The following is a 13109-nucleotide window of genomic DNA, read 5'->3' as shown; positions in this document are numbered from 1 at the left end:
GTTTTGGTGCCTTGTGGGTTAACATGAACAGCATAGCTGATAATATCTTTTACAATACATGATTTGTGTTGGAAGAATTCGGGGACGAATTCTTTTAAGGGGGGTTAGAATGTAACACTATGGAAAAAAAAGCAAAAAACAAAGGAAAGAGAAGGGGGTTTTAGAAGGGGGTAAAGGCCCAACCAGCCCACCTCTAATTCTAATTCACTCGTGCCCCTCCCTCCTCACAGACCCCTCCCCCCTCTTTCTCACGTTCTTCCCCTCTCCCTCCCCTCCCATGGCTTCCTACCTTTAAATCCAAGCTCTCCAGCACCAAATCCTTGGGAAATACCAAAATGGAACGAGGAGAGTGAGAGGAGCATGGAGAGGTGTATCTCCGAGGGTGGATCCGCCCTTTTCCTTGCCTTTACGTTGACCTAGGGTTTGGGGAGAACCAAGGTGAGTCCGATTTTTCCCCTTCCCTACTCTGATTAGTTGTACATGATAGAGTTTGGGTTAGAGATTTAGTGGATTAGTAGGGAGGAATGATGTTCTAGTGCTTTTCTAAGATTTCAGATTCGCCACTTTTCTGTAGTAGTGTTGGGAGAGATTTTCGGGGCACTTAGAGACCGAACTAAGTCACGTGGTGAACTACAAAGTTGTATGGGACATTCAGATCTAGTAGCTTGTCTAATTTCGTGATTTTAGCCCAATGGATTTGAGAGATATGGATGTTATGAGCTACCTGTCATTTTCTGACGAAAATCTGGACAGTGCTGGAACAAGAAGGTTTTTGAAAATCTTAAAGGCACAATTAGACTTTCTAACCTCAGGGAACTTGTAGTAATTTCCATTACCTTTCCAGATTGGTAAGTATTCTATTTTAGGGATAAGTATAGCTGCAGTTTTAGATTTTATAAAATCAGCCACCCTGTTTTATTAGCAGAATTTTGAGTTAAGGTTAAGCTCTTCTTTAGGCCATCTTATTGACTCTTTTAGTAAAAGTTAACACCACCAAAATTGGAGTTTATGGAGTTATCCATCTTCTGGTAAAGTTTCTTAATATTTGGAGGTACGGATTCGGAGATACAAAATTATTTAGGCTTGTTGTCCTGATTTCTGGGCAGATTTGAAGTTCTGTTTTCAACTGCAGTGTTGTCCATCTTAAGGCCATAATAAAAATAAGGTTCCTCCATGAAAGTTTTAGATATTTCTCTATAGTTTTGAAATATCTATTTGTTTAGCACCTCATTCATTGTATAAAAATAGATATGAAAAAGAGAAGCACTGCTGATCTTCATCGATGTTTGTGACAAGTATTGTTGTTCGTAGGTGCCCTTTTGCATTGAGGTTTTGGGTTAAGAATCACTTTGTATTTCCATAGCTATGTCATTTGGAGTTGTTTTTCTGATACATGAGTGGTTTAGCAGGTGATGTTGCTACGAGGCATCTATGCCATGTCTACATGGTCGGTGAAGGCAAGTGAACATAGCGGTTGCGTTGCTACAACTTTAACATTCTATTTTTACTGCCTCCACTTATAAAATACAGCACACATATGTGATAATATAACAAAATGGGGCATGACTCATAATGATTGGGTGAAGTATGAAATGTTGTTGCTAATATAAATCTAGAGGTAACGTGGCTTTTTACTTCAAGATAGGTGGATAGATAAATGTGGTGGTCTATATGTGACGGATTTTAAATTTATGGCTGGGATGAAAATATATTTATGCATGACATATACTTAGTAATTTATGCTATACATGTTTTCCTTTGAGTAAAATCTATGAAATCCTTAGCGGTTTACTAGTGGGTGGACTTGTTTTAGTAGAGGTATGTTAACCTTGGTGTATGAAAATCTCTTTGGACGCCACTTTATGTCTTCTAGTGCCATCATATGTGGATAAATTGGAGTTTGGATTACGAGCAAGGTTCAAATAGTTTCTTACAATTTTTTGGTATATGTGTTCAAATATATAGATTGAATCTTTGGTTGATTAGCTCTACTTAGTAATATTTTTTTATATGATAGATATGTTTGGGGCTTGGATTATAAAATTATTCTTTTGTACATTTAAATTCATAATGGCTACATGCTATTCTAATTCTGTTAAGACTAAGAAGATCTATAGATATAATAGTGTGAACAATTGTTTGGTTGATGTTTGCAACATATAATTATTCAGTCATGGGTGGTTGATGTTTGGAATATATGATTATTCAGTCATGGTTGGTTGATGCTTGGAACATATGATTATTCAATCATGAGTGGTGTTGTTTATGTTGAGGGAGTACTATGTGCATTTCTGGCATTAACTATCGGGGATTATTTTCTTCTTTCATCATGGAGCACATGGTATTTGAATTTGGAGTATATGATATCTGGCTTTGGAGACCCCGTTGCATTGCATTGCATTGCACTGCACTACATCACATTACATGGCATTTGGAGTTATGTCGCGAACCTATGGTTGCGACCGTACTGGTACAACATCGTTTATTGGGCATAACAATGCAGCTTCATACCTTGTTGGGTATGAAGGCAGGAGTTCATTTGCATCCATTTGCATACATCATTGGTTTGGCATAGTGATACAGCTTCATACCATGATGGGGTATGAAGGCAGGAGTTCATGTGCATTGATATGCATTTTATAGCTTAATGTTGGATGTGATGGAGATATGTTGTTACATACATATATTATAGCCAATGGTGACACACACTGCGATGTGGCTTATGAGAGTTGGATATACCATATGTGTGTCTCTTACATTCACTTGCTTTATTGCATGGATATCTGGATAATGGTGGATATAGTTGCAATGAAAATAATTTGATAGTGATACTTCTCCATGGTGATGAGCGTTTTGTATGACTTATGGGATTGAGGATATATTGCACGTGTTGTTTCCTAGCATTCATTTGCACCTTAATTGGATTACAAATATCATTCTATTTTTTATTGGTTATATGATCAGCACATTGCTACTTTTATTTCTAGTTGCTACGGAGACCTATATGTTATAGTTGTGTTAAGGGTTGCTTACCATCACTGTATTTGGGTCTTACATTTTTCATTATTAATAGCTCGGTATCAAATATTATTATTTTACCCTAGCTTGCTATGCTTGGGTACATCTCGCGAATGGTGGAGCTATCTTTTGATACTTGATGCTTTGTCAAATCATTAATTAATTTATTGCAATTTAAATAGCTTGTTAAAGTAGTTCACTTGCTGAGATTATTCAATCTCACCCTTGTTTATCCCTTCCTAGGTTATCCTTTGAAGCTAGCATGAAGGGAATGGGTTAGTTGCACACCATACACTTCTATAGGATTTCATAATGATTTGGTGCATAATTCTAAATTTATTAGAACTTATAATAACTTAAATCATATTTGTACATGATGTAAGGTTGTCTTGTTGGAGCATCACGCTTTCTATATACATCTATCTATTGTTGCTTCCGCATCGTGTTTGTTTATAGGTTTTTGCTGCTGAAATTTTAATTTCCAGCATTTGGTAGTGTAGAGTGTACCATATCAGGGTTGCGTGATACTTGGGGTGTTACAACTTTATTTGGCCTCACGAACACTCTAGAATCATGTAGTTCAAAATCAAAGAGAACCCCACCATTTGGTTTGCACTTTGCAGCACGGGAGCAACCAACCAGTCTATCGTCATTGAGACACATCCTTTGCCAACTTAAAGATTTGAGGGCTCACTTCTTGCAGTCTTCATGCAATTGTTGTAGCAATTCTTCCTTTTTTTCTGTGTATGTTTGGGGCCAGAATTTTGGTGATTGATCTCTGAAGCACTTCAGAGTTCAGAGAGGTTCAGGAACAGTGTGTGTGCAAGTTCAGAACAACAGCAGAAATCTAGATAGGTTTGGCTATTGAATTTGCAGTTGTGACGCGATGGATTGCTGAAATTCATTGCAACTTTGACGATTCCTGACGAGCTTGTCATAGATCCGGGCTACATTTTTGAAAATGCCAGTTTATTTTGCATCTATCCAATTCGTATATAAAAACTGTTGACACAACTATACATTCCTCGAACCAAACAAAGTACAATGTTACTCCATTCCTCAAACTAAAGTATCAAATGACAGGTTAGCTGCTCCCATACTCCCAACCTGCTAAAGCACCCTAAACATGAATTAAAAGTTTTCTAAATATTAATATATAAAATATTATGTTCCAAAATATGAAAACATTGTGACCTAAAAATTTAGATATTTTTGGAAAGTAGTTTATTTTGGTGTATATTAATTTTATGGTAATTACTTCATTAAGGCCTGCCGTACATTTACCCTACTGCATGGCAGTCTAAATTGGCACTCCAGCGTGTGAGCAGTGACACGTGCAAACGATCCCGAAACTTAAAAAAATTATAGTTCTTAAACCATACATCAAATTCAAATTCCGATTAACAATTGTATCTCCTTCAATGAGATCTTCAAAATAAAATGATATCTTCAAAATAAGACCCCGCTTGAATATATTTCGACAATATTTTCAAAAACACATAAATTGCTTTATGTACAATGAAAAAATATCAAAATAGGTTAGTTTAAATGCTCAACTGATCTGCTAAAGTTGCCTATTATTGATCCATGCAATCAACATTTACTAACCTAACAAAGTTGTTTATCCTTATCCGCTAATGACACCAAACAATCATCTTCAAAATATTAACACCAATATCCATTTGACTGAACTCAGGCATGCGAAGCAATATTATGTAAATCCATAAGTAATTTTCGCAAACATCATATGCAAATTAGAATACATGAAAAAATATTTTCTCTCAAAAAAATATATCATTGAAATATAGTGGTGTGAGATAGTATTTTAAAGCTTTTATCGAACAAACACAACTGTGCAATTGGATTTTGATTTTGATTTTGATGCTCGATTTCTAAACCATTAATTTCAGGGTCTTTTTCTTGACCCTGTGGTAGAGTTCTCTCAATATTTAGGCTAAACCCAGGGGAGGCCTATCCAAAGGAATCAAAAAATTTTATGTATTTCTGTGAGCTTCAGCTGAAATTATCTAATTTTAATTAATCTCAACTTATATCTAACCAATCTTGTTAACAATCCATAGAGCCATGCAGAGCCAAACCAAATCTTAGTCAACATCCATTCAAAATTGATTTATTTAAGTTTTAGGAGAAGGAAATCTTATCAATGCAATTTTGAGATGACCTTTTTGCTAGCCCTACTCATAAACAAGGCAAATACCTAAATTTTAAAAAAAAGTAACTGGTGCAGATAGCAAGTTAAAAATATAAAACAACTACATCATAACTTGTTTGTTTGCCTTGAGGATACAAGAACTATACTGTAAGGCTAGTCTATAATGTATACAAGTAACTAACTGCGTTTTTTCTCGAAATTTCCATCAGAAATTTACAAGTTATCAGACTCCTGCTATCAATCATTAATTACATTGAACGATTATAAGTACTGAAAGGTAATTTACAAATTTCATTGGACGTGGGTATTGACATCCGCCAACAGAACCATAGTTAACTGCCAAAATATTTACACCATCCTGCAAATAAGGCAGCAGAAGAGTATATGTGAGTCACAACACCAAGGGAACTATCAGTAATCAATTTCTACAAGCTAATGGACTACTATTCTACGAAATGGTTGCAGTATGAAGGTATATAATTTGTTTCTGTGTAGCAAATTGCAAAAAATAATATACCAAGACTAACTAGCTGATTGTGACAAAGATAAAAAAAATATGTTTAGAAACTTCAAGTAACCAAAGATATGTACTCGGTACATGTCTAGGACTCCAGGTTTCATGGCAAAATGAGAGCGAAGAGTGCACCTTTCATTCTCCATCAATATCAGAAATCTGGATGAGAATATTTCACACATAAGTAAATATAGAAATTTAGTTCAGTGCATTAATGTATATTACACAAATATATAGTTTTTAAGCTTTTCCGAAATTTCCATCATGATATAATTTACAATATAGTCTACACTATAGTCTACACTATAGTCTATGCCTGATGTGAACTTGGATATCAGGCGCAGCTGCCTCACACGCACAGGCTAGCCAATATATGGACTGGCATCGTCGATACATGTCTGCTAACAATTTAAAAGCGTCTGCTAACATTTTTTTTTGCGCGGTGTCGTCGATACATGTCTGCTAACAATTTAAAATTGTATCGTAAAGTAAATATGTAATCACAGTCTACAGCTCACAATTGGCGTGCTCTCAATATTTCGTACGTGTTTGTTTTATGGACAAAGGAGAAGACTTTGATCTCGATGATTGAGCCATCTCACTGACGGTTTCTCAAAGTTAACTTGCTATCATGACCCTACGATGGATCTATGGGGCAGCCACACGATTTGTTTTTTCTAAATGTTGAATCTGCAACAAATTAAACTAAAAAATCGAGGGAATCAACGCATATGCATAGAGAAATGAATTTGAAATAGGTGTGGTGCCCATTTGAATCCATCTATAACCATGAGGATATCTTGTGCTTCTTGGTGACAAGCGCACATGCCATCCAACTGGCAACTTCGTGTGACAACATTATATACTAGATTTCCTTCGAAACTCATACGAAATCCCTATATATTTAGCATCTTCATTTCTTGGCTCCAAAGGCCCTCCAACATAATTGAATTCATTCAAAAGTTTCATGGGTTTGTGCAGGAGTGTGTTGTATTTTGCAAAAGATTTCACAGAATTGATAGAGACGAGCATATGTCCCAAGGCGATGCGGCAGTGTGTCGAGTAATTAGCTTACACAAAGGCCATGTATACAGGCAATAAAAGTTTTGAAACTCTGTCTCAACCCTCTGCTTTCTCAATAATCTTTAAACACCTCGAGATCCCTATAGAATTTTTTTTCTTATGGTAACGATCAAATCTGACAGAAGTCAAAATTAAAGTTAGACCTTGCTAGCAACGTGAAGCTTCATGAGTTATGTGTATGAAAATGATCTCCCCTCTGACCCCCCCCCCCCCCTTCTTTTAGTTTTTTCATTTTTTGGGTTCATGCAGCTACATCGGAATGCAGCTGCGTTACAGGCACATGCTAGCCAATTATGGAGTGCATCGTCGATACACATGTTTTATTACAAGTTACATTTCAAAATTGTATCGTAATGTAATCACCGACTACACCTCACCATCATTGGCGTGCTCTCAATTTTTCGTGTTTGTTTTATGGACAAAGGAGAAGACTTTGCCCTCGGTGATTGAGCCATCTCACTGATGGATCCCTCAGAGTTGACTTGCCTCCATGGCCCTTCGATGGATTCACGGGGCACCACACGAATTTGTTTTTTTAATGTGGAATCTGTGACAAATTAAACTAAAAATCGAGGGAATCAACGCATATGCATAGATAAATGAAATTTTAAATCGGTGTAGTGCTCATTTGAATCCATCTATAACCATGAGGATATCTTGTGCTGCTTGGTGACAGGCGCACATGCTATCAAACTGGCAACTTCGTGTGATAACATTATATACTAGCCGCCTGGTCATTCACCAGCTCTGTATTTCCCCTGTTCTTTTCAGAGAGCAATATGACCTTGAACTCCGTGATTTGGTTATAGTAGTCTCTCCTTAACTTTCATGGTCCTTGGACGCCATTCTCTTCTCCATAGGCACCGGCAATACTGCTCCCACTCGCCATACCGAACGAAAATAGCAAGGTAGCCACCAAAGAGAGCAAGGCATGCATGGAGCTCGCAGTGGCGGCTCTAGGAAGCCTCCTCCCCAAGCTCGGCACCCTTCTCAGCGACGAATACAAGCTGCAGAAGGGGGTGAGGGGGGAGATCAGGTTCCTGCAAGCTGAGATGGAGAGCATGCAGGCTGCCCTCAACAGGGTGGAATTCAACAAGGTGTCCAAGCTGCCGGCTCATCAGGTTGATGAGCTCAACAAGATTTAGGTGCGGGATTTGAAGGAGCTGGTCTATGATATTGAGGACAGCATTGATACTTTCATGGTGCGTGTCGATGCTCCTGAACACGCTGAAACAACCCGGGTTTTCGAAAGAAGAACCCGAATCCCTGTATCGTCGTGATAGTCCCTGGATCAGTAGCTATCACATACAGAACTCATTTCAGGTAGTAAATCAGTTCATACTCACTTAAAACAGGTTCAAACATGGATTTAATTATTACAAGATCCGTAGGATCTGTAGTACGAATTTATTACAAGCCCATTGGGCTAAATGAAACAAACAAAAAACGGAAGCGGTAGCTGGTCTTCAGGCCATCCTTCATCTCGAACTTCAACTCCACAGGCAGCACTTGAGCGTAGCACGGGCTTCTAAGCTTCAATCGTACCATCCGTCGGTGTTAGCGTCAAACTCCTGATCGGATCCTGCATCTTGCCAAACTATCCCTAAGGACAGGATAGGTTCACGTCACCATCCGTATGCAAGCTTTAAGTGGATGCAAATGTATGAAAAGTAGCCAAGGATAGGCTGAGGTTTCCTATGCAAGCACAAGTATATAAATATCTACACATATCCATAATCATATCTCTCACCCATCCCAGGTCGGTGCAGGAACTCCCTCTCCCTGCACATCAGCTGACTCCACAGGGGGAAGTGGACTAGAGGGAGGTAGAAAGCTGGGTTTACTACTCTAAATGAAGTAATAGAAGTGTAGGAAAATGTACATGTCCGAGTACGCGGCTATACGTATAGATTTCACCCTGCAGGGGTTGTACACCTGTACCCACTCGCCACGAATCTAGCCGGAGCGACCTGACTATCTCCGAGTGTTGGCGCCCCTTAAGTACCCCTTTTATCCCTTGTTTATCCTTGATAATGGTATGAATTTAATATCAAAATCACTAACCGTCCTAACCCCGGCCTAATTATTGGTCATTTTCACACGTGCACATATATTTTGGAGAAACTTCGTTTTTGCAGGTTTTTGGCCTATTTTGGAGCATGAAACGAATCGGCCCGTGATCGAGCGCTAACACGGAGAAAGACGAAGGCCAAATCCCAAAGGGAGGACCAAAGCCCATGTTGATTCGAATCCCATTCATGCACATCCATCCTCCAAGAGAGCCCAAAGGACCGAGCCCACGAAGATGAGATCAAGATACTTCGGGATTAAGCAAAGCAAATGAAGATTTAAGGATTCCCTATCCTATTCTTTCCTCGAAGATATCTCCAAGATAACGACGTCCAAAGGGGTGCAATCGTGAAGGACATAAACTCTAGAAGATGTGAGGAGTCTACACGCGAAAGAGGGTAGGCCGGCCGGCCTAGGCCCATGAGCCGGCCGGCCTAGCCCGTTTCCGAGGTGGTTCGGCCTCCCCTTCGACCGGTGGCTTCCTCGACTTATAAATAGCTCGCACCTTATTCAACTCGGGGCATCCATCCACCCAGAACTCGACGAAAACCTAGGGCCAAGACTGGAGGGAGACGACGGCCGCCGCAAGTCTTCGAAGTTGTTTAGGAGATGGCTTAGGCCGCCCCTAGCCGCCATGGCCTCCCTGCGTGGTTGTGCCATGGTGGAGTTCATGAGCTAGTTGGAGTCGTCAATGGTATGTACTCGGTGGTGACGATCCAAATGAATCTATTATGTGAGTAATGATAATCATGTCTTCCGAATCTTTTAGTGACCATGTTCTCTCTTTCGATTTCATTCTTTTCTTTGGGTTTGCTTCATCCTAGATCTATTATCGAGATAGATTGCTTAGCATGATCTTGTAGTCATGGTGGCTAGAGGTTCATGGCGGAACTACCAAAGGGGGTTCGACTTGCTTCAGGGTGCTTTCGTCCAAAGGGGGGGCGTGACAGGGCGTTGCTTTAGTAGATGGGGTATCGAAGGATTGGATTGGAGATTTTGGGTTTAAAGATGCCATTGATTGAGATGCATGATTTATTTGCTCGTTAGCTTGAACTACAACTAGATGACAATAGGCCTAGTCATGTCTTTGGTTTTGCTATGGTTACGCCTATGTTCATGGATGAGATCAACCTTTACACAACACTCATATCTATTAAAGGTTACTCTATATGTGCAATTCATGCTTCATGTTAGGATAGATCCGTTAGATTAGATGGAAAATTTTGGGTAGTTCTTTGTCGATCCACGGATTGATAAACCTTGGGGGAATACTCTAAAGGAAAAGCTACACGATCCCGTGCGCTTGCGTTATATAAATTGGGGCGCTAAGGAGCATCAACACCGAGACACCGGCCTACCGAAATACTCCAAAGAGCAAGACTAACCGCTACGGCACCATCATGTCCCCCCAGGTTGGGATGCAACCCCCTAGTGGTTGGGGCGCCCTAGAGTTGTGTGGCTCTCCCCTGCCATCCGAAGTTCCACCAAGCGCCCATGCTCCTCCGCATCGGGCCTCCCTCGCACTACCCTACTCCTGACAGGTCTGGTGACGCGCATAGCTAGCTCGGACCGGATCCACCATCACAGTGGGTAAGTGGCGTGCACGAAAAGTCCTACAAATCTCAGATACCACATATGTCCATAAGAAGCCGGGCAAGCACATCTCGCAGTCCTCCGCAGTGGTCCGACAAAGGCACCCATAACAGGTCTAGCCTCTCCTTGGGCACCCATAACAGGTATCGCCCCTCCTTCTCTTCCTGCACCCGCCACAGGTGCTCCCCAGAATGTGCCCAATACACATTCCCGGCCAGTAGCTTGCCCCCGCTAAAAGCCCTATCTCTGGCTCCTCACAAAGTGGGTCCTCAAGCATGCAATACTATCATATTATGGCATTCCCATACCCCAATCTCTCACATAGTAGCCAAAGCATTCAAGAATCCATCAAGGAGTCATAGGGTACAAGGAATAGGATAAGTAAGTAGGTCGTGCAGGCTTATATCACATACACACAAGTAGAGCACTAGCATTTCTAGCAAGCAAATGCCTAAATAGGAATTCAAATCATAGATGGGCGTGAACCTGGGTGCTCCTCGTAGAACTCCTGAGATTCCTGGTAGTCCTGGTCGTCGGTCTTCTCTTCAGCAGCAGGACCTATTCGTAATTACGGATTACTATAGGGGCCAAAGTGCAAAAACACACAAAACTACTCAAATAAGATCCAACTCACAACAAAACCTACTCTAACGCATAGATCATGATTTTAGAAGAATTATGAAACTGGTTTCATAATTTTCGGAGCTCCGGTTGATTTATTATGAATTTTTGAAGCTTGAAACAATTTTTGGAATTAATAAAAGGATTTTCGTAAAATAAAAACACAGGGCGTGACACGTGGCAGCACCAGAGAGTGCCATGTGTCTTGCTGACGTCAGCACGGGGTCAGGCTCTGCTGACGTCAGCGTTGACTTGGTCAACATTGACTAAGTTAACGGTCAACGGGTCCACAGCCAAGCCAGCGGGGTCCGCGGTCAGTGGGTCCCACCGGTCAGTCTCACAGGAGACACTAACATGTGGGGCCCGCGTGTCAGGTCCGGGTAAAAGAAAAAGAAAAAGGGCAAGGGGGGTGTATACGGGCTCAAAGAGGTTGGGCCGGCTCGGAGGCCCAACATCTCGGCATGGCTCAGCCTGGTCCGCGGCTCGGTTACGTGGGCTGGCTTAAGGGAGCGGCTCGCAGGCCGGCTCGGGTGCGCGACTCGGCTTACTGAGCTGGTAGAGGATGGCGGCCCGTTTTCTTCTACTTCTTTCTCTTTTCCTCCTCCTTTCTTCTCTCCTTCCCTTGCTGACCGCGCAGGCCCGTGGGTCGGCAGCTGCTCCTCCCTCTGTCGGCTTGGTCCGGCGATGGCGCGTCCTCCAGGCGACGACGGCAGCGGGGTCTTCGGGCAGCGAAGGCGAGGCGAAGCCGGGCAGGCACGGGCTCATGGCGACGCGGCTGGCTGGCGCGTGTGTGCACGTCCGCGCGGCGGCGACGGCGACGGCGGAGCGGGTCCAGGGCAGAGCGGAGACGAGGTACGGCGGCTGTTCATCGGCCGCGAGCGGCGGCAAGGTGAGGCGGGTTCAGGACAGGGTCAAGGCGGCGGCTCAAGGCTAGGGCGGAGCGGAGCCAAGGGCGACACGGCGAGAGGCGTGCGCGGGGGGGGGGGGGTTTGGACAGTGGCGGGGTTGCGCGTGGTCAGGGTGAGGGTGAGGCGGCTAGGTTCGTGCTCGCGCACGGGCTCTCGGTGTTCCGAGGCCGCGCACGGTCGTGCTGTGTGCGAGACACCGGTACCCCGGCATGCACAACGACACAACGGCGACAGGATCTGGGCAACGGCAAGGCCAGGCTCTGGCTTGCCACGGGAACGCGCTCACGCGCGAGCTCCTGGCATCCCAGGGTCGCATCGTGGCCGTGCCGTGTTCGCAGAACACCGGCGACCCGGGTCCGCGGCGCGATGCGGCGGCGTGGAACAGCGACGGTGGTGAGTGGGTCACAACAACACGATGGGCTCCTGCACACAAGGGGGTAGGGGGGCCCTAGGGTTGCTACGGCTCAACGGCGGCGAGGTGGAGGACGGACGGTGGCCTACCGGGTCAGATTGGGGAAGAAGGGACGAGGCACCATGACGAGTCGAGGCCGCAACGAGTCAGTGCTGTGCAGGTAGCGTGGCAACGTCGATGTCGTCGATCGGGGGCGCCGGCGTGATGAAGAACTCCAACGGGCGGCGTCCTTGGCGGCAGCGGGATCTCCTCCTCCTCTCCTTCTTCTTCTCCTCTCCTTGCCCATCCTCTGCTTCTCTTCTCTCCTTGGCAGCGGCGGCTAGGAAGGGGAAAATTCCCTAAGCTAGGGTTCCTGTGGCGGCCAAGGCTGGCTTTATAGGCGGTGCGGCTAGGGTGGAGAGCTCGCGGTGGGCCCGGATGCCGAGGAGCGGCACGGATGGAACGGGCTCGGCGTGGGCGACGTGGAGCGTATCTAGGCGATCCGCGATGGGGCTTGGCGCGCAAGCAAAAGGGGGACAGGGCAGCGCGATTCGCGGCGGGCGTCGCGGTGTGAGAGCGAGGCCATTTCCCTGCCTTGTCGCGGAGCGGGGACAGCGAGGCGCGCGCGCGCGGCGACCGGAAAAGCAGAGGCGGGGCAGGACGGCGTCATCCGCGTGGGGAAGAAAGGGGAACAGGGAGGGTGGTTGTGCGGCTGACAGGAGGGACCGGGATATCAGC

General features: G+C 43.9%; 1 long non-coding RNA gene across 1 annotated transcript; it reads left to right on the top strand.

Annotated features, from left to right (window-relative positions):
• Window positions 1-208: 208 nt before the first annotated feature.
• LOC120684369 lies at window positions 209-3939 on the top strand. Its single transcript, XR_005679262.1, has 2 exons — window positions 209-438; window positions 1410-3939. It is a non-coding gene; the product is annotated as an uncharacterized LOC120684369 (long non-coding RNA).
• The last annotated feature ends 9170 nt before the right edge of the window (window positions 3940-13109 follow it).

This window comes from Panicum virgatum, chromosome 8N, assembly GCF_016808335.1.
Source record: "Panicum virgatum strain AP13 chromosome 8N, P.virgatum_v5, whole genome shotgun sequence".
Lineage (NCBI taxonomy): Eukaryota > Viridiplantae > Streptophyta > Magnoliopsida > Poales > Poaceae > Panicum > Panicum virgatum.
The sequence above is the reverse complement of the archived record's forward strand: the minus strand, read 5'-3'. Positions and strand labels throughout refer to the sequence as shown.